We start from the raw sequence: 19,415 nt of genomic DNA, 5'->3' as shown, positions 1-19,415 counted from the left end.
ATTAATACATTAAATTTAACACTGTCCCTCTTGTGAAGTAGGTAGACATTATAGCCTTAATTTTACAGATGAGAAAACACAGGCACAAAGAATTTAAATGCCTTGCCCAAGGTCAAATGAGAGATTCCTGCTAGAACTAAGAAACTGGGAAGAGGAAGGAACAGCGTGCTTCCATTAGCACTGCAGCAATCTATCCAGCTGCTAGCTTTTTAATGGAATAAAATGTATGCATCAGTGTAATCTACATACATTAACAAATATATTTGTTTATCTTCATAGGTGTAACAAGGCACTAGTATAAATGACTTCATAATCAAGAACATACTTTTAAATTGAGACACTGCATCAGAGTGAGAAGTAGACCAAAGACGACATTTTGACCAGCAAGTTTGTTCTTTTTTTTCAATGTTACAACCAAATCATCTATAGCATTATTGTTTTTTCTTGTTTCTTTCATACAATTTATACTTTTGATAAACAAATGCACTAAATAAATGAGTCTGTAACCCTTGCAGTGGCTGACACAAGTTAATACGTGTCTGGACTGCTGCCTCTAGAGATGAATGGAAAACCAGTTCTTGGGCATTCCTGCAGTGGTGTTAAAACAAACCATAGGGCGGTACCAAGTTGAGGCAAAAGCTTGATTAGAGAATGCTGTCAGGACTTTGGGTGTTTTCCCTAAGAAAGAAGAAGGTCTGGAGCGCTGTTAGGGGCTGCTTTGCAAGAACAGGGACCTCTGAGACATGCCTGGATAGGTCTGGAAATGTTAGCCAGAATAAAGGATGTGTAAATGAATTTTTTCCTCAGAACTTTTCAGGGTAAGCTTCTGATTAAGCACGCCAGTCAAGGAAGGGCCATACCATGGGTCTTAGGATTTGAAAGACCCTAAAAAAGGGTTTCACCATGTTATTTAGGAGTAGTGCTGATGGGTCGGTGCTGTGTAGAGATGTTATTCCTAGGTTTCAGAAAAAGACTGATAACAATGTCAGAGAGTGTGGGCTGAGAAGTGACCTGCCCAAGTAGCCAAGTAACAGCAGATGCAGACTGTCACACAGCAAGAAGGCAGGACATGGACAAAAGAATGATTATGCGTCTCAGGATAGTAGGTAATGAATGATACTTGTCTCTATGTTGCCTATTTCTAATCTTAGAGTATCCCTTAGCTCTACCTCTTGCAGTATGTTGGGATGGTACCTTTCTGACTGGCCACTTGGACAGATAGAAGAATGGGTTTCAAGCCACTTTACTCCGTAAGCCTTAGTGCTTATCTTCAGAAGAGTAGGTCAAATCTCCGTGCAAAGCAGGTCTTAAATAAAGTTCATTTAACAGTAATGAGGACTGAAAACAAAAAGTTTGATTTTAGCGTATTTTAGTTTTTTATGTGAGAAAGCTATGGTAAAAAGAAGGCTTATATGGCCCACAGAGCTGAAGTCAGTTTTCCATTTCTTTAGTGCTGTATTCTCCCCATTGCATAGCATAGAGGGTGTATGTGTAATCTAACTTCTCTTCTCCCTGGGGCCAAACAAATGATGTTCTCCTAAAGAGATTTTCTTTGTAGCTTTGGAAAATCACTTTCTTCTCTTCAGCTGTTCCGTCTTGTTACATGTCCTAGAAGTACTTGCAAATTCCTGATTTTCCTCCCCTCCTTTTCCTGTAATCAGTTGCCGCCAGCCACTTCCACAAGTGCGTATTAGCTTGTTGTCAATTTGCCCAGCTTAATCTGTGTAAATATGTATAAATGCTTTTGACTCTACTCTCTTCCCCTTCCCACTTAATTTCTTCTGAGATTCTCCATATCTACTCTGATTTGTGTTGCATGCAGCTCTGTTCCCAATTTTGAATAGATAACATGTGCTTATGCTGTACATCTTTGCTGCTACCCGATACCTGCATATTCTGTATGTCTTTCAAGCAGTGCCTGTTGCATTCATTTGCCCCTGTAGAGAGGTTTTAGATCTTTTTAGGAATCATGACCAAACCCCTTTGTCAAGCAAAAACATCCCACTAGATTGATTTTCCCTTGTTCTCTGTGGAGAAGAGGACCAGAACAACATAATACTTAAATAGAAAATACGGTCTGACTGCATATGCAGCAATTAAAATTCTTGCTTCTGAGATGCAAGCAGCAAACTCTTAGCTCCTCAAGCCAAAAGCCAAAAGTCTTGTCCAGAAAAGTCCAAGCTGTGGGTTAGAGACGTGGGAGAGCTGGAGAGCAGTGATGCTTCCAAGTTTGGACCTAGGTACATTTCTAGTTATCATTTACTCTTCTGCATATTTTTTTCATACCTCTTCCCACTTGTTAGTCTATCATATGGTGCTCCATAAATGTCATTTGTCCATAGTCCATCTCACTGTTCTTAGTTATGTAAAACCACCTCACGTCAGGGCCTTCTTCCCTGAATCTTCCTTCCTTCTTCAGCCCAAATCTCTGGCAGAACATTAGAAATGGGAGACCTTCCTTCTTGGTCCATGTAGCTAATGAATACTTTGTCCCAGACAAGCCTTATTCAAGGGGGTGCTTTACGTTGCTGCTCCTGAACAGTACTGCAAGTATCTTGGACTTAGGGCAACATTTGTCCTCGTGGTGTCACTGATCAATGGACAGTGAGAAACACTGGTTAAAGCAAAGCAAAATGAAAACCTCTGAAACCAGCAAGAAAGAAAAAAAGAACTGATCTGTGCCTTACCTCTTGCTTCATTGAAAGAGGCTTCAGCTTCCTGCTGAAGGTTTGTATTTTATGTAGACTGATGCATAATATGAGCGTGATTTGTATGCTGTGCTAGTCGATGATGAACTGAAGCCCCAAGAAAACATCATCAAGGTGTTTTCTTTTCTGGTGCGAAACAACAGATTATTTTTTATAATCTGATATGCATAGATTGGCTTAATCTGTATTGATTTTTATATAAAGATCTGTACAACAAAGGATACTTCTCCTCTTCCTCAGGAACTAACTTCACATCACCTTTCACAGTCCTACATCTCCATAGAAATGGCTTTCATGATGGAAAATCATGGAAAGTGTTACCTAAATGAAAAATACAGAGGGTTGCCAGATAACTTAGAAGAAGTCCTTAGTTTTTAAAACTTATTTTAGAAGGTCCAAGTGTTTCTTTACCCATAAGGCTAAAATTATAGACAGAGAGTAGATATGGCAGCCAGAGGTTTATGCAGAGGCATTTGCTACATTGCTCTTACGAACTTCTTTTGCCATTTATAATGCATTTGATGGTGTATTGTCTTCTCACAAATATATTGGTATGTCAGGTGATACAATAATAGTATGGTATATGCACAACATAGCTTACTATATTGTAGTGTTTTTTATAAAATAAAATGGAATAGTAGTAATATTAAATAATTGTGTCAGAGATGGCTTCAGACCTTCAAGCACATTTAAGGAACTTGCTTAGAGAATTTTTTCTGGATGTATATGTGAGCTAATGCAGAAGGATAGCTCAAAGGTGGTTATGATTTTATCTTTGACCAGAACTAGGTTTCCTTTTGTATGCGGTTAGAATGCTGTATTTTGAAGGTGTTGCGGTCTCCAAAATGTTGTAATTTAAAAGACAGGTATTGGAGAGCCAAAATAGGACTTTCTTTACCACTAAGGGGAAACTCCAATTTCTCAGTCACTCAGGGGCTGAGCTGATGATGCAAGGAGAATGGGAAGGATGTGGATAATCTACTGGTTATCAGGAAGGATGTATTTTCCAGATGAAAAACTCAGGGTAACAGAAGGCAGGTCTGATAGTACCAGAAACATCCAAAAGTGCATCATTGTGTCCTCTTACCAGTTAAAATCTTTCCAGGAACACTTTATGCCGGCTCCTGCCCTTGGGGGCAGTAGGGCTCTCCTTTGCAGTTCCTTGCCCAGCTTCCTTTAGGTCTGTTTTGGAGCCTGGATCTTTTGGCATCAGAAGTATAAGCTGACTGAGTTGCTAGAAGAGCAATTACAGCAGCAGGTTGCCATGCTAGGCTCTTGCACCAATTCATCTGCCAGCAGTAGGAAACTTGTCTTTCTGTTTTAGGAATGTCCGGGATGTCTTTTTTGAGAATGCAGGTTTTAATTTTGATCTCAGAGTATTTTCTGAGTGGTTCAGTATGGTTTTAAAAATTGAAGTCTTTTCAGTCAAGCTCTTTGCCAAAGGGAAATCTTTCCCCAGTTGCTCTCTGCTGTTTTGGGAGCAATTTCAGTGCAAGCAAGGTGTACCATGGACAGAAGTTGTCCTTTCCACAGGCTGCTGTTCAGTGGTTGTTGTCTGGATTGCAGAGATCCAAGCCCAGACACACAGATGACGTCGAACTAGAGCTGGTTTTCAACATTTTTTCTTTTCCTACTATTTTGGTTTAATGCAACCTTAATTTTAATAAATGTATAAGAAAGCTAAAGTGGAAATTATAATAAAACTTAGATCAAAGGTTTTGGTAGAAGATAGAAGAGTGGTTTTGGCAGACATTGTAGCATAATGAGACTTCACAGATTCATTGTGTCCTGTGCTCTGTTCTCAAGACATGTTATTTAAAAACAATAACAATCTTTGTGCTGATTTATTTTAAATTGATCTGTTAATAATAATTTCATTATATGTTACCAGATTCTAGCATAATTTTGTATTTGCACAGTCTGATAAAGACCATGTATGCTTTTGCTTTTGAGATGGATAATTTAAAATACAAAGTTTAGTGTGTTTGCTAAGGCAATAAGAAATGCAAAATGACATGTGGTGTTTGACAGTTAAGAGAATACTGTCACAAAATTAAACAATAATAATTTCAAATGCAATAGGAAATATGATCCAAAACATTCTCCTCTTCTTGCAGAAAGACATGATCCTGGGTAGGAAACCATGTAGAAAGAATCTTTGAAGGAATTTGTTCCACATAAACATATTTTACTTTTCCCCTGACAAGTTCTTTGAAGATGCCTGTTTTAATGGCTGTTGAAAATCTATCGAAGATCTGGAAGATAATCAGCATTAACAAACTTACCTCCTCTGTACTTTTGTAGGATTGTCAAATACAATCTTAATTTGCCGCAGGCATTGTATGTTTATTAAAAGTGACATTTTCCCATTTTCCTCCAAGCAGATGGCTCATATGTGCAAAGAAAACTAAGTTAGAGAACAGAGACTGTATGTAAAGCCTTAATGCTCCTGAGTTGCAATATTTCTGAATTTTCTTAAAGTCAAGACCTGAAACAGACTCTTTCAACTGCTACCTGTGTGGCAAAAGTTTTTAATTAAAGCAACATGAACTACCTGCATAGTTCTTGGGTAACTAATTTTCAGATCACGCACTTCATCTGTGTGTGTGTGTAGGCTTATACTTATATGTATACATATACAGATACACATATACATGCTTACAAACTTCCCACATGCTTGACAGTATTTTTTCCCCAGAAGCCACATTTGCTAACTTAGAATGGGTTGAGTTTATGTTGTAGCCTATTGCTTTGTTTTATGATTAAGACCAGATGCAATATATATTAAACTTGATAATTTTATCCTGGACATTCGCTTTACAAATCTAATGTAATACAGATAGGCTTTTTTGAGCTACCCTATGTAGTCTTATACATACACAGGAGGAATTAGTGAAATTAGTGTCTGTGGGCACTCTGCAGGGGATTCAACATACAGCAGTAATTTGGGTTACAATGCCTTATAAAGTCAATAGTAGTAAGAATTTTTAGCACAGATTTAAGCTGATGCATCATTCCAACAAGCAAAAGTTTTTGGACTTTTGATCCAGTAAGTATCACTGGCAGATCATAAAAGTTTGGTTAACACCTCCTTCTGAAAAATCCATTCATCTGGAAGAGTTTGCCAAAAGTGCCTATAGTTTGATTAGCCTCTTAGGTGGATGGCTAAGTGTAACCACAGGACTTGATGCTAGCTAGGTCATTCATCAGAGCGAAGAGGTTTAAATACAAGACTTTAATTTCTTTGACTCTTTCCTAACTAATCTCATGTGATATGCACATCAGGTGCAAGTGTCTAAGGAATATTAGGGGTAGTGATAATTAGTTTTTTATTTGGATATCTTCAAGTGAATAGCAGCAAAATTGACCAGAAACTTTAATTTCTTGGTAAAACTGTGAGTAGTGCATGAGCTCTTTGCAGAATCAAGAACTTGCTCTTTTGGTTTTCGTACATTCATTTGAAATGCTTTATTTGCTTCAAAAGGATTAATCTTAATAGCTTTAAAAATGAAAGCCTAAAACTAGCAGGAATTGTTGGCTTAGGACCTACAACAGGGAATTAGTGGCTTCCCACTCACCACTAATGAGTGGATTTTTTTAAGCTCTGTTTATTTTAACAAGCACTGTTGAATACAAATTCTTTTTAAACAAGTTATTTTAGGGAAGTTTCTCTGCTTGATTTCGAAAAATATTCAACAACTATATTAGCAAAATGCCATTTGCCCAAATGGCAGCATAGCTCCCATCTCACATTAAAAAAAAAAAAAAAAAAAAAAAAAAAGAAAGAAGCATCATGCTTAAAGAAGAAAGTATATAGATTATTAGCAACTACAGACTTCTGAAAGGTTACTTTCAAAAATGAATCTTTTCTTAGCATCAGGTACTTTTTAGGCAACCTAAGATACCAGTACATGCTATCATGCACTGTCATTCTATATTCAATATAATACACAAACATTAAGGTGGTTAGTAAATTGATATGCTGATACTGAAGACTGTGTGCCTTAAGAATATTAGGGAAAAAAAAAAAGATTCAGTTTTTGGGGTAGCATAAGTGTTCTTCTGTAAAAGCTTCCACTTACACACTGGTGTTATTCCTTTTTAATGCTGGCAAAAAGAAAAGAAATTTGAACAGAATAAAAACAGACTAATAGGAGGGGGAATCAGATCCTGTATTTTAATATATGAGGACAGAAGTAAAAAAAAAATTTGTTTCTTGGCTTTTGGGAATTGACCAGTAACACTCCTACTGTAGGGTTTTCTTCCAGATATCCTATTTTGAATCCACAATGTGTAAGAGTGAACTATTTAGCCAAGCTTAAAGAGATTTTTTCGTTCTTCTACGACCTCAGTTTTTGTTTTAAAATTTTATTTTTTGTCTCTGTTATGAAATGAAAGTCTCTTTTTCCTGTACTATTTTCATCTTCTTGACCTCATGCCTTTTCCCTCTCATGTTTTTCTGCTTTTATATTTTTGATGATGTTCTTTTCCACCATTTTCATTCTTGTGCTGTGACACTGGTGCATGCTGTTTCTGGCATGCAGCATGACAAGATGAACATTTCTGGGTAGCTTTGGTCAATGTGGCCACTCCAGGCTCAGGCAGGGGTCCAAGCAGCCACCTGAGCTGCAGGTGAACTCAGTTAAGCCAAACCTCAAGCAGCCAGCCACTTGCCCCTTTTGTGGACATGCTTTGGTGTTGGGCTGGGATTCTTAAATAAGGGCTTGCATCTTCTTTCTTTACATACAAATTAAAAACAAATTACTTTTCACTGGGAAGCAGACCTGTACAGCTCTGGCCATCTGCTGCTGCTTAGCAGGGGAGCGATTCTTGTCGTGGAACAGTGTACCAGAAAGGTCAGCTAGTTTTAGTTGCTCAAATTACTCCATTGACAAATTTACCTGTAATTGTCCTCTTCCACTGCAACAAAATAAAACTCAGTTACAGTGGGCAATGGTTTGCTCCATTATCTGTAAGATAAAGGTGGGATAATATACTACATTTCTGTTCTCTACTATATTTGCCTATCAGATTAAATTGGGGAAAAAATTACACTGTGATAAAATGTAGCATTAAGTGGATTGTACTCCAGGTCCTGTGTCATCCAAGTCTATGTCTCATTTTGCATTTCTGAAGTGATATATACTATAAAAAAGTGTTCCTTTGGTGTTTTTGTTAAAGTGTGTATACACATGTACACACAGAAGAGCTGATTGTTGTTTGTCACTGGCAAAGGTGTATCTTGGGGAAATAAGGCTCCAGATCATTAAGAAGATATGTAGAATAATTATATATATAATATATTAATTATGTGGCATATATTTACTACATAATTTTTTAAAAAGTTTTAATGATTTCATGCTACCAGAAAATGTTGAAAGGTGTTCCTGCCTGACAAGGAAGAGAATGTCAAGCTTGTAATTGAAATAATTTAGGTTAAAATTGCAATATTTGAATAATAAATAAAATGTATGGAAAAGGAATCATTTCCAGGCTACATGCAATTGTATGAGTATCTGCAAATGTAGCACTGATTTTTTTCTTTGTTTGTCCCTTGGCAGTTTCCAGCTGAACTGCTATGCCTCAGACTCCATCATTATGTCTGGCAGCTGCAGTGCAACATGGTTTTAGAACTTACTGTGATTTCAGCAGTGAAGCACAGCAAGCACTTTACTGGCCAAATAATAATAAAAAAAGCCAAAAACCTTGAATTGAGATATTTTCTGTATCCGTGGTAATGATGCTTAGTAAGGCAGGAAGCCTCCATTACATCGTCATTACTGACAGTTCACAACCACTTAGCCAGCTCTGAGTCGTGTGAAACACACAGGATCAGCTCCCTCACCTAGCACCACTTTTTTCCCAGTTTCACCTGTGCTTCTCATACAACAGTCAGCTCCCCCAAGATTTCTTTTCTGAATCTCAAATGCCATGGTGCTGGAAAGAAAAAAATAATTTTAAAAGTATAGAAGTTATAAAAAAGTATCCATCAGGTGTGGATATGGTTTCCATCAGGTCCCTTGAAATGGTGACCTTGCTTGATCTCCCAAGATGAGCAGATTCTTTCCTTCTGCCCCTCAAAAATGTATTTTCATGTATATTATCAACACTCTTTTAGATGGACTATAGCATGAAAACCGCTGGATAGCCTAGACCCTCAAGTAATGCATAGAGAGGCTAAGTGTTGTGCAAAAGAAGCAGCACATTTGGGAGGTGTGGGGGATATGACAGACAGTAGCCAGAAAGGGTTCCAAAATATACTTTATTCAAATTTTAATACTTCTGGCATGAAGGTTTTTGTTCTGTACTTATGCTTTGCTTTGTTTCAGGGGGTAGCACTTGGGTGATATATTTGAAAATTATGGACCTTTTACTTACTTTTCCAGGGACAGGGCACAACCTTCTTTTTTTGTTTTCTAGCCATTTTCATCAATAGGAAATGTGTACTGTTTGGAATTTCGGGTTCTGTTGTTTTGTTTTAAAATCTGAACAGCATATAGATGGCAAAGCCATGATGTGACTGCAATGAAATATAATTTGTGTCTCCCCCCCACCCCCACCTTTAAAAAGAACAATGAAAAATCAAGCAGTTGAGGGTAGAAAACACAAATAAGAATTGGCTTTAAGTGTGAAAGTAGACCAGTTTATGTAAATCTCTGAATCAGTCTTCAGAGAATGTACTACCATTGAAAGCTATAAATATGTTTTAATTCTTTCTGAACGAGGATCAATGTGAGGAGGCGTATAACTCCAGTTTCAGTTCAGAACAATTTTATTCCATTTTAATTTTAAACAGAGTTATTAAAGTTAGATAGTGCTCACATCTCAAAATACATCTTTAGGGTTTGTCAAAGGTAAGGTACATTTATATTTCAGGTGTAACCACTAGTCAGGCTCTATAGCACCTTTTATGGATTTAAACTTTCCCTTGGGTCCCTTCCTAACTTGTGCCATTAAATGAAAAATTCAAACAAAAGCTGAACTGACTACAGCAAAATGGTTAAAATGGCAGATACGTACAGAAAATACTAAAAAAATACTTAAATGAAGCATACTTCAGGAGACATTTTCACCAGCTTTCTTAACGTATCTGCAAGTAGGTATTTGTAGTATAGTTAAATTTTAGGTAAGTGTCTGTTTTAAGATATGATAGTATGGGCTCTGTCCGGTTAGGCATGTACTTCATTAGAATTGTAGACCTGTTGGTTTGAAGGCACCTCTGGAGGTCATCTAGCCTAAGTCTCTGGCCCAGATAGCACTGTTGCCCACACTGCAGTGGGTCAGCTGAGGCTCAGTCAGCCAAACCTCAAAAGCCTCCAGTGCGGAGGCTCCGCAGCCTTGCTGGGCCACCTGTCCCAGCGCTGCTCTCATGAAAATGTTATTCGTGATGTCCAGCTGAATCTCCCAGGCTGCGGTTTGTAGCTATTGCCTGCTGTTATATCATCTGCCAGGACTGTCATCTTTGTAGCTCCTTCTCCAGTACTGTTGTGCTGCCAGTTAGCCTGCTCTCCTGCAAACTAAACAAGCCCAGCTCCCTCAGCCTCTTCATGCTGGGCTGTGCGCTGCAGGCTGCTGACCAGCCTGGTAACTGGGCTTGTGCTGGAGACTCAAAGCTAGATAGAGTATTCCAGATACAGTACCAAATAGAAGAGAATAATATCTTCCCTCTTACAGTCTAATTACATCTAATTACATTACAGGCTAATTGCGTCATGTCATAGTGGTTGAGGAATGTTTGAGAAATATGGCAAGATATTTTCTAAAATAATGCTGTTCTTTCAAGTTCCCCAGAAGATGGGGTATGCTTTCAAGAAGTCTTACCAGCATAAACAGTACTACGTAGATCAGAGAAATCAGTGCATGAGCCTTCTTTATCAGAGTCATAAAAAGTGACTTTAAGATGCAAGGGCTGTTTTACTTAAACTGAATTTCACATGTGATTAAGTTGCAGAAGGAAAGCGACAGGGAAGGTGATCGTAGGCTAGTTTCAATTTTGCTTTCTGGCTGTGAACTCACAAGATGAGTGTCTGCAACATACACATCTCTTGCATTGCTGTTTGCAGGGAGAACGGCACAGGGGAGATCTGTGACATCTCTCTGCACGCAGAATGCCTTCCATCTCTTCCAAAAGAGAGGTTGTGAGTCTCTGCAAAAGTATTGAAGATGATATGAGGGATTTGCTTCACTACTACTTTTGACATCCATTTTGTTTGTTTAATTAAATGGTAATATTGTTTTTTAAAAAGTATTTTTAAAACAGAGATGATTAATTAATAAAAAAATAGTAAGTAACTGCAGAACCTATCTTAATTCTGTGCAGTACACATAATTTTTAAGGATATTAAGAAAACTGTAGATGCATCCTATCGCAAACTTCATCTGTAAGTCATGTGGTATAAACTGTATTTGAGCACAATCTGTTCTATAACTGCTTCTAACCTCTTTATTTTCTTTGTAGTCCTTTGTCTAGTTTGACATTTACAACAGCTCTCATTTTAATAAAAAAATGGAAACATATTTCCCTTTTTACTTGCTCTTTCTTTCAATTCAACTTTAAAGGATATTGTTTTCCTGTAGAAATGTGTTTTTTGTGAGCAACCAGATCAGAACTGGGGTTTAAATAGAATACAACTTGTCATAAAGAGGCAGGGTCAAGTCTGCTTGCAATTACAAAATGGTTTAGGACTCCAAAATGCTTGACTTTTTTATGTTATGATAACAAGAAGGGTCCTGAAAAGAGTTCTTTTTCATGTGATGTAACTTTAGTAACCAAAAATAAGTTTCTATCCCAGAAATCTTGTTCTTTTGGTACGAGATGTATAGTAACAGTTGCATGTAGCCAATGTGGTAGAAAAGCACAAGCAATTAGTGAAATAAAAAAAAGTTAAACAGATTGACAGGTGCATAAGGATTTGTAAGTGTCTGTTGGGACAAATTTAATGGAAGCATTTGAAAGTGTACTTTTGTGCATAGATGTTTTTCTGTAACAATGTATGGTTGTATGAAGATTTTTGTAGGGAAGATGACAACTGGGCATAAAAAGCTGCTGTTGATGACAAGGAGGAGACAAGACTTGTTGCATTGACTGTATATTGAATTATTTGAGGAGTTATAAACTGTAACACCACTAAAGGGGGAAACCCGCAGCCCCATATTTTATACAGTGAATAAAGTAACATAAGTAAGAGTGAGAAGAGGAGCAGCCATAATAATAAAAAAAAAAAAATAGCGAAAAAAACCCATGCTTGACGACAGGAGGGTGAAAGGAGAAATTGTACTTAATACTTCTTTTACCCCCTCAGAATTTGGAACAAAACATAAAAATTTCCATGTTTACAGGGGAAAATCTCTCCCCCCTCCCCCACCCACCCACACCCCCCATGCACACAGAAAACATAATTTTCTGGAAGACATAAAATAGATTTTTTTACATTAGTGAAATTTTATTTATCTTACTATGTGACAGAATACTCCAGTCAAGTCTCACATCCTGCAAAATTCAACATGACATATAATCTTACATACGGAAAAGAAGTAACTGAATGTCCAAGCAGAATCAAGAGTTTGTTTAAGAGGAAGAGAAGACTGAGTTTAGAGTAGTTTTGAGTACAGCAAGCTGTAGGGTAAGGAAAGACTAGAATGGTGAAGAGGTAAGTGTTGGAGCAGGAGAGAGGACGGGATAAGTTCAGATTGAGTTTCTGGATTGGATGGATGAGGTGGAGGGGTTGGTAAAGAAAATTAACTATCTCAGTTGCACTGACAGACTGAAAAAGTAGTAGGGAAGGGGGTGAATAAAAGCTGGCTGGGAGGCTTGACTGATGGTGTATTTCATTTGGAGTGCTGGGGTTTTTTTTTCATTGTTTTGGTTAGTTTTTTTATTTCCTTCCTTAAATTGGAAGGACTTGTTTGGGCAGGACCTTGTTGGAGATGGGAGGCTGCTGCTGTTGGGGTGGGTGAACAGAGGTCTGCCCCGAGGGCAGCAAGAGGCAGTGAGCCTGTGGAGCAGCAGGAGCATCCAGGAGGCTATGGGTAGGAGGAGGGACCAAAGCACCAGTGACAGAAATGGCAGCAAAAGTTTCCTAGACACAGAGAAGGCTGGGCACGGTTTGCTGCAATTCAGAAAGTCACTGAGTTGGCCAAGACCAGGCTGTGAATCAAGAACCTGTCTGCATTTGTTGTTGTGAGAGTAATAAAACTGAAGCAGGCCCAGAAGCTGTCTCTCTCAACTATCTTGATGATTTCCAACGGTTGAGGGCATCTGTGTCAGGCTATTATTTCTTTCTAGAATGTAACTCTACAATCAATATCTTGTATTAACACTTCCAGTACTAGTTATGAAAATAAAATAATTTAAATACGTAGTCAGGAAATTGTGTCTATCATCCCTTTTTCTGCCATATAAAATAACCCATTTTTTGAATGCTTGATACGGATTCTACCCAGGACGCAGCAGTCCCTGTAGCTTTCAGACTAATCTTCCCTTTCCCCTGCTCCAAAAGGCAGACAATGCAGCTCAATTAGATGAATTTGAATACACCAGCAAAAAAATTAATATAGCAAAAAATATCTTCAGATTCAAAATACTGATGCTTCCTATGCAATAGCAGTTACTGATATTTAATAATGTTTTCCTTCTGAGTTTTGCTTTTGTTGTAATATTGCTTTCTCAATTTATTCCTTGAAATCTCCACTCAACAAAAAGCCTTCTGGTTTTTGACTGACTGTTTTCGGTGGTCACTAAAAGTGCTGATTTCTAACTCCAGCAGCTGGTGAAAACAAGTGACTTAAAAAAGGGTGACTGAAAACACTCTTCAGATAGTTTTTCAAGATTACATTTTTTTCTTCATAGGAAGCCCAAGATTGGTAGTTCGTTTGAAATGATGGTCACAGTACCGATTTCGTTACTTTTTTTGAGAGAGGGCACAATACAAATGTATTCTCCACTTCCTCAAATTGTAATGCTGTAAGCGAGGGTAACACAGCTTTTTGATTTAAGAGGCTACTAACATCTTTTAGCAAAGACTCTTGTTACAGGAATACACTCAAGCTGTGTGTTAGCTAATGAGCTTGCTTCATGCTCTGAAGCACAGGCACTGCACTTGTGCAGATGGGGCAGCCTGGTAAAGTACATGGAGCCCTTTGCTCAGCTCTCCTTCCACCAGGAAGGCATGGCACAAGAAGACTGAGGGGACGGTGCACCATTGGGCCCCATCCCACCACTTTTAGGAAAGGACATGGGTTGGGTGGAGATGGATGCATCTGACAAAACCATTTACTGCTTTTTCAGTGCTTCTTCATACAAAAACACTCAATCAACCTACCTTTGGCCATGTAAAACTTTTTCTGTTAAACAAGATTGAAAGGGGAAGGGTGGAAAGATTACACCTAAGAAGTTTTAATTGCCATCTAATAAGATTTTGCTGGTTTGGGGGACTCACTGTATTGTTGCTTTCCATTTGGAAATGTACCAAAGCCAATCTCAAGCTACATTTGCCTTTCAAAGTACCCTGACCACTGCCTAACACAGGATATTGGCCTGAGCAGATCTTTGGGCTGACCCAATGGCTCAGTTCTTACCAAACTGCTGGTGGGAGGGACAGGTGAATCTAGTTTGCCAAAGCAGACATGGTTTGTTTTCTGTTGTTGTTTTGGGATTTTTGTGTGGTTCCCTCCCCTCCTCCAAATCCAAGCAAGTGTTTATTTGTAAATGTTTATCTTCTAGGATATCATGATGTTTATCTTCTAGGAGTGCAAAACACTGCTACGTTGCCTGTTTTTTTCCTCCTTATCATTTCAGCATCTCTTTGAAAGTATATGAATATACAATACATATCATGCAAATTAGTGTTTATAAATCCATAAATAATAGTATTTGCATTACTGCAGATGGAAATTTTGAGGTCAAATTACAACCATTTAAAATAGTTTTATAAGCACCTCTTCTTTATCTTGACAAAAATAACTCATTTCTGGAACAATGACTGTCATGCCAGCCACTCAACTATTTTAGATCGCATCAGAAGGCAAACCCGTTATTTGCTATACCCCACGTGGCTAATCCGTGCAAATGCAACAGCAAAAGTTTTCTTGGTGGTAATCCTATTGTTCAGAAGGCCAGCCCTTGTATGACATCTTTCTAACACTGCTTGTACAGTGTCTGAATTAAGCAGCGATTCCCTTACTAGCAGAAGCAAACATGATGAGTAAGTTACATGGGAAATGAATTCAACTTGCATAAGCTTCTTACTCCTTGGGGTGGAGCTGTGAAACAAAGAAGAAAAAGTAATTGTACAAATAAAGATCTGGACATCAATTTTAGAGTTAAGAAATTAAAAGCTGCCAGAACGCAGGGAGGGAGAAAAATGAGTGAGGTAATAGTCTGATGTCAGTACTAGAGGCATATCTAGGCCCATGACTTTAATAATGACAAATGTCTGCCGTATATAGAAACATTTATGACCTCATGCTGTAATGTAGGTTGTCCTTTATAAAAAACCTGGATACATTAGGCAAAGCCTTAAAGTGATTTGCTTGAAAATGTCATTTGGCTATCGCCCCTGCAGAAATATTACAACAGCAGTGTCTTTGGAAGAAGAAATCAAACCAAATTGATAGCCTGGGGGAAACAGAAGCTTTAAAGTAAGATCATACAATCTTCAGATGGAACCGACAGTGTAAAAATTTTTACAGAAACACAGGTAAATCCATAGCTACTGACTCACGGATTTTTCACTTCATATGGAATTACTCCTGACTGAAAATTGTTAAAAAGCAAGCAGTCACACAGGCAAGACACTCTGTGTTAGATGCTTCCCTTCAGAATGCTTTCAAGCAACAGTTTACAAAGAAAAATTACTTTTTGGCCTTCTGGATGCCTTTTGGCTGAGACACCTAGCTTTGAAGGACATTGTGCTTTTTTCCTAGTGCCATAGCAGTGCCAATGACATTAGTTTAGTTGCACAAGGCCTCAGGGGGGTTAGATACAAAGACAGATGACACTAGAACGTTTGGCTGAGGAAATTCTTGATTGTAACCTGATAGCATAATGAACAACAGAAGGTGTCAAGTGTTATTACAGTTAATGGGCCTCAGTTTTCTTGTCACAAGCTTGAACATTTCTGGTGCTCTTTGCAGCACAGCTTCCACCATGACAAGGCAGAAAAAAAATTTGTCAGGACTGCCAAAACCCTGGGATTTGGTTTTGTTTGTTTTTTGGTTGGTTTCTTTTTTTTTTTTTTTTTTCATTTTGTCCCTTCCCCCAGATGGAGAGGAATAGGTAAGTAGGAGTGTATCACAATAACAAAGCCTGTAGAAAGAATTAGTAAATTAGAGAAAAACACCAGCAGAAGGCAAAGGCAGCTTTCCAGTACAGCTCATGTCACACGGTATATGGACTATCTTGTTTATAGCAAATGAAGCTTTGAAGCCAGCAGCAGCTGAAAATGTAATTGCAAGCATCAAGCCAGTCGTAGCAAATCAAATATTACTATGCAGAGATAGCCAGATTCCTGGGACTTCCAATATTCTTGCTAACCAAGAATGCAACTGGCATCTAAAAAGAGAGGTAAAGTGCGAAGGGCACAAGACGACACATATGCAAGACTGATTTCTAGCAACAAAGAAGAACTGACAGATTCAAATGTACAACTAACTGGTTCAGCAGCTACCTAGCAATATGGGTTGAGACAAGGTGACCAAGATAAGGCAACAAAGTAATTCCAGAAAATTTACCAAGAGAGATGCAGCCTGAAAACTATTAACAAAGTTACAACATCAAATCCTGTAAAGGGTTGAATAAAGCAAACTGTAAAGCTTTTACTTGTAACTGAAAAAATTAACTGTATTACAGTAAAAGCAATATGAGAAATAATAAGTATGTCCTTTATGAAAGCAATTACTGTAAAGGACAGAAGCCTACTAGCATAAAATAATGCTTTGCTGTTCATTAGTCTGAATGTTTTATGCAACTGCTATTTAAAAGATTTTGTTATATCTAACTATGAATAAAAAGGGAATTAATAGAGATTGGAAACAGAAGGAGCAAAGATAATGCAGCATCATGTGGTTTTATAAGCTTCAAATAGCTACTTGAACCAAAAAAGAATTCCTCTGAAAATTTTACTTTCAGTATTTTGCCAGAAATAAACAGTTTTACTACTGTGATTCCCTATTGCTTGTGGCCAGAGGCACTGGCCAGCACTTAATGATGGAGACAAGAGATTTATAGTCAAGACATAAATACAATGAGTAGCAGCAAGGTTACATATAATGGAAGTGCAAGTCATATTCCTCTACAACCATAATTCTGAAAGAATAAAACACTAAACTGTTGTCCGTAGGGAACAGTTTGAATTATTCCTATGGCCTGGTTATGAGGATAGTTTACTTACTAAAAGCCTTGAGCCCTGGTAAAAATAATGCAAGAAAAATAAAAATCAAAGCATGGAAGTATCTTGAAGGCAATCATGAAATGAAGAGCATCACCTGGAATAAAATCATGGGTGAACAGTAAAGTGGTCTAAAAACCTCTACAGACTTTACATCCAACTAATATCAGAAGTTGTTGGGTTTTTTCTGTTTGTTTTTTGCGGCGAATGAAGAGACGGGATGCAGCTTGATGCAAGCAAATGTCAATTTATTGTACAGAAGCACGAGGTTTTTATACACTTTCAGAAGCTGTGCGTTTTAAACAGATTGGTTCTTGAAGCTAAGCGTTGCATACTAGGCAATCCCTGATCGGTGGTTAACTACCATCAATTAACAACAAGGTGTTATCTTTCCTTGGCGCCATCCTTGGCGCCATCCGTCTCCCACTCCCCTGTGCTCTGCAAACATGCCTCATCATGTTAATTGTTGTGTCTATTCACACTCCTTGTCCTCCCAGGGTTCGTGACCTACAAGCTCGAGCACATTCCCCTCAGCTAACTGATTGCCACGCATGGTCCTAGTTTCCAGCCCGCTCCTGCAGTTTTTGGTTTTTTCCCCTCCCCTCCTTGTAGGGAGACAATAAGCACAGGAGCTTTCCCTTGGAGCAGCTAACTGGGAAGGACTGGCTTGTCACTGTTGTGTATTAACCAGGAGCTTCTGTGGCTCTTGAATTCTTGAAGCTCACAACTGTCAGGTGACCCAAGTGCAATTTTTGTGTTGAAGCAAAGCCACACACCTGCAAAGTGGCACAGGTGCTGCTGTGTAGGGTGCATCCTAGATGCTGCCAGCAAGTGGCCAACAGGGCCGGCTATCCAAGCTCCTGCCTCATGGCTCACCACAGCTCAGGCCACTGCTACTTTGCAGTGACACACAGAAGCTGTTCACAGACAGGAATTTTGAATTCCTTCCAAGAGCTTGGATTAACTCTTTGCAGCCTGCTTCTTCACTGAAAGAAAGGTCAGATGGCAAGCGATGGCTCCTCACAGAAAGAGAGCCAGCTGGAGTCCCTGCAGTGCTGTTGCCTGCGCAGCCGCAGGGCTGGCTGCTCCGGGTGCTTCTCCACCTCTCAGCCAGGGCTCCTTCAGAGAAGACACCTTTAGAACTTCCCCAATTGTCAAGCTGTATATTAACTGAATTCAACCTGAGTTTGTAAATAGTTTACTATTTTCTTAAAAAAAAAAATAATAAAAAACCACAACCCAGGAAACCTTCACAAAACAAACAGCTATCTTGCCTAGCCTTAGTCACAGCTGAACAGCTGTGAAGAAGCATTTCTGCTAATGCAGTGCCAGTCACGGCAGAGAAACACAGCTTTTCACAGGTGGCTCTCATTTTCTGGGTTGCTGACTTGAGACCTCAGTGTTTGATTTGCAGAAGCACTGAGTACTTGCAGCTGCAGCTGAAGTTAATAGTAGCTGGGCTTTGAACATGAAAGAGTACCGTGAAACAAGTCTTCTGAAAAAGCAGTTTTCAGCACTTTCAGACTGAGCACCCAAAATTAGTAGTAAGTATGTGGTGGTGTTTTTTTTCTTTTTTTAATTTAACTTTCTCTCTGAGCCCTGTTTTCATGTTAAAGATGATAAAATTTGTGCTTGCTCTAGGTATGTTGTGAAAATAAATCTATTAAAGGTATGTAAAGCGTGTAGGTGTTGTAACAGTGAATTTTTGGAGGAATCACAGAAGAAATTAATTGTTTGCAGTATGAACTCGAGCTTGCAGAAAGAGAATTAATGGAAGTAGAATACAGTAGAGCTGTGGGCTGAATCAAGTAGGACAGGGCAAAGGGTAGATATCACTTTCTCTTCACTCTGCCTCGTTCTTAGAATCACATGCAGTGGTTTAAATGTATACTGAAAACTGTAAGGTCAAGTACATTCTGTCCATGTTGTGTAACTCACTTCACTTAAATTTCTACTACCTTATCATCACATAAATGGGAAGGAAATGACCTTGAAGGAATGAAGTCCTTCACCCCAGTGCAGAGGTCCTATACTGCCACGGGCCGTCATGTGGTCTGTAAGTGCACACAGAGTATTTCAAGCAATTAGCTCTCATTCAAGGGGCCTGCAGTAGTACCAGGTAAGCATCACAGTCAAAGCCTTAGCTTCAGAAATTGGTGGTAGCTTATAAATAACGGTACTGTAAGCACATAAAACATGGCATAGTGGTTATTCCTAGCTTCTGTGGTTTCTGATGTTTTTGCTTTATTATCAGGACGCTGTAGTGACAAAGATGCATCAGAGAGTCAGTGTTGTGGCAGCCTAATAAGGTCAGCTCCTG

General features: G+C 38.6%; 1 protein-coding gene across 5 annotated transcripts in view; it reads left to right on the top strand.

The window, feature by feature from the left end:
* Positions 1-19,415, top strand: part of GABBR2 (gamma-aminobutyric acid type B receptor subunit 2) — a 502,330-nt gene that overhangs the window by 34,739 nt on the left and 448,176 nt on the right. The window lies entirely within an intron of this gene.

Source organism: Falco punctatus, assembly GCF_963210335.1.
Source record: "Falco punctatus genome assembly, chromosome: 3".
NCBI lineage: Eukaryota > Metazoa > Chordata > Aves > Falconiformes > Falconidae > Falco > Falco punctatus.
This window is presented reverse-complemented; position numbering and strand designations above follow the sequence as displayed.